Below are 3602 nucleotides of genomic sequence, written 5' to 3' on the forward strand. Positions count from 1 at the left end.
AGTACTGTTTCAAATGCCGACAAATAAAATGATGTGATGAGAATCCGCTGTATTTTCGTGTGTGTGCAAGTGCCTCCACAGAATGGAATATGAAAACTAACCTTAAAAATCTCTTTTTGTGTCTTAGTTTTAAAGCAAACTTCTCAAATACATACTAACAATATGAACATTACCTCACTATTAGCTATTGTTTTAAAACAGCATAAAACGTTAAAAAAAATCGACCACATAATTATGCACTTCCGTTTCAAACGCCAAATAACAAGTCGAAAGTCGGCTCATCAAGTAACGTGATGAAAATGGGCTTCGTAAAAACTTCTGTTTTAAAAAGACCAATATATAGGCGTTATGAAAATCGACTCCATGTCAGTCACCAAAGAACGCGAAAATCGGCTTCATTTTAAGTACTGTATCTCGACACTAACAAATAGAAGAACATTCGTTCCATATTTATAAAACTATTCTTTGAAAACTCTTCAGGACCAGAAAAACATCGGCTCCATATTGACTATTTTTTTAAAACACCAAATGACATGATAAAAATCGTCTTCTGGGTTGCGGAAAAAAATGCTTCACAACGCTGACCTTGTGTGCAGTGAAGAACCACTGATTTGTTTATTTATTTGCGAATCGAAAATCCTTGGTACCGTATGAATGAATGGAGGGGGCCGTCTTGAATTTGTATGCATTAAGCTACACGCTCACAGACCGATTTCCAGAAAAGTATGGCATGCATGCGCAGTACAATGTCATATAGTACATGTAATACACTGCCCAAAACACCAGGAAACATTTTCAAAGGGAGGCCATTGGCGTACACTCGCATTTGTTTCGAGCGGTGAAGCAAACACTATAGTTGTAACTCCAACTAGTGGGGGTTTCCAAATACCGGGGGGGGGGGGGGGGGGTACCTTTTTCTCATCGGATTTCACATTGAATAAAATTTGTTAGAGACACACACGAACATTCGACCTAGACACAATCATTTGTCGTAGTAAGCGTAGACATCCGGTCTGCTCCCCGCCTAATGGCCGATGTCTTCCGTCTTCGGGGGACTACGTGGGTTTAAATTTGGAGTGGTCCTTCTCCTAGAGGAGTTTCCTTGCAGGGATAGTGAGCCTCCTCTGCCCTCGTTTTAATTTTGGAGTGATCTTCTCCTAGGACAGCTGCCTTCCAGGGTTGACGAGCCTGTCCTGCCCGGAGAGACACACACAAAATGTATTTAAAAAAGAAAAAAAAAAACCCACTCAAAGCAAGGTACATGCTTTTTCCAGGGGGGGGGGGGGGGGTTCCGGAACCCCTGGAACCCCCCCCTGGGTCCGGCCCTGTATATATACGACTAGTGTCTGTCTGTCTGTCTGTCTGTCTGTTCGCGATGCACGGCCAAAGTTCTCGGTGGATCTTTTTCAAATTTGGACACCGTATTCAGCTACACCCCGGACACAACCTCATCGATGAGATATTTCAACACGTGCTCTCAGCGCGCAGCGCTGTGCGCGCTGAACCGATTTTGTTGTTGTTGTTGTTGTTGTTGTTGTTGTCGGGATCCACTACCAGTAACTCTTCCTTATCTTCTCCAGTGTTTTCAGCCGCGATTATCGCCCTTCCTCCGTGTGGCGTCAATCCATATTCCCGTTACTAGGTTACTAGGTTACTATTTTTAGAAGGTCACTGCACGTTACTATTTTTATAAGGTCTCCAGTGTTTTGCGCGTTTATCTCCTTTCCTTCGTGCGCCGGCTAAGCCGGCGTACACACGGCAAAGCCGGGTCCCAGGCGCAGCCTGGTATTCGGCTCTACTTCTTCCCGGCGAAGCGGGTAATCATCTAGTATGTAATAAATATGTGAGTGTGTGTGTGTGTGTGTGTGTGTGTGTGTGTGTGTGTGTGTGTAGTTGAACAAGCGGTTAATTCGCTTGACTAAAAATAACGCATAAGCCTCTCTCGAGAAAAAGATACATATCTTCATAAAAACTTGCTTTTTGACTGACAAAAGTTGCAAAAACCAACATAATAATTAAATGTAAAAATACATGAACGTTCATGAAATTGTTAATTAAAACATGGTTTCTGCAACTTTTGTTACTCTACTAAGCAGCGAATTTCGTGTCCGGATTTTGGTGACCCCCTGTCCGGATTTAGGCAGTAGGTTTCCCAAAACCGGACAATTTGCCGAAAAAATTCAAACCTCAATAACTTTTAAAATATAACAGATTTTTTCAATTCTTTTCAACAGGAAGATAAAGGTAGGTTAGATCTACAATAATCCGTTTCCAAATTGCGCTATGTTATATACTTTGTGAGAAAAATGGGTTTAACCTTAAGTGTCCGTTAATTGGGGCCTTTCCTCTAATCACAACTGTAAAACAAATTTGCTTTGATAAAGCTCCCGTTTTTCTCTCAGAATTTTGCTCATTTTTATATTTAGTCAAGTTTTGACTAAATATTTTAACATCGAGGGGGAATCGAAACGAGGGTCGTGGTGTATGTGTGTGTGGGTGTGTGTGTGGGTGTGTGTGTGTGTGTGTGTGTCTGTCTGTCTGTGTGTGTGTGTGAGTGTCTGTCTGTGTGTGTGTGTGTAGAGCGATTCAGACTAAACTACTGGACCGATCTTTATGAAATTTGACATGAGAGTTCCTGGGAATGATATCCCCGGATGTTTTTTTCTTTTTTTCTTTAAATGTCTGGCAGGTCTGCACATATCCGGCTTTTTGTAAAAGTTGAGGCGGCACTGACACACCCTCATTATTCAATCAAATTGATTGACATTTTGGCCAAGCAATCTTCGACAAAGGCCGGACTTCGGTATTGCATTTCAGCTTGGTGGCTTAAAAATTAATTAATGACTTTGGTCATTAAAAATCTGAAAATTGTAAAAAAAAATAAAAATTTATAAAACGATCCAAATTTACGTTCATCTTATTCTTTATCATGTTCTGATTCCAAAAACATATAAATATGTTATATTTGGATTAAAAACAAGCTCTGAAAATTAAAAATATAAACATTATGATCAAAATTAAATTTCCGAAATCGATTTAAAAACAATTTCATCTTATTTCTTGTCGGTTCCTGATTCCAAAAACATATAGATATGATCTGTTTGGATTAAAAACACGCTCAGAAACTTAAAACGAAGAGAGGTACAGTAAAGCGTGCTATGAGGCACAGCGCAACCGCTACCGCGCCAAACAGGCTCGTCACTTTCACTGCCTTTTGCACTAGCGGCGGACTACGTTCAGTTTCATTCTGTGAGTTCCACAGCTTGACTAAATGTAGTAATTTCGCCTTACGCGACTTGTTGTTTTGTTTACATGCTCCAGAAAAAAAACCTACAAAACGACTCATAAAAGTTCCGTTCCATGCATTCCGTCTCCTCTCAATCTAAGATCCCCCCCCCCCATCCCCGTAGACCCTCTCCCCAAAGTTTTCCGCTTGCCTCTTCGACTTTTCCCAACGAAGCGTACAGGAGCGGGGCAATTAAGAGCCTTTAGAATTTTATGACCCGTCTGAAAGAAGTGATTGACTGGACACTGTCAAGTGCTCTTAAAGAAGCGATCAGGCACATGAGAATCACAGTGTGAAATGTGACAAGAGGTTGACG

Source organism: Littorina saxatilis, linkage group LG10 (genome assembly GCF_037325665.1).
Source record: "Littorina saxatilis isolate snail1 linkage group LG10, US_GU_Lsax_2.0, whole genome shotgun sequence".
In the NCBI taxonomy this organism is placed as follows: domain Eukaryota; kingdom Metazoa; phylum Mollusca; class Gastropoda; order Littorinimorpha; family Littorinidae; genus Littorina; species Littorina saxatilis.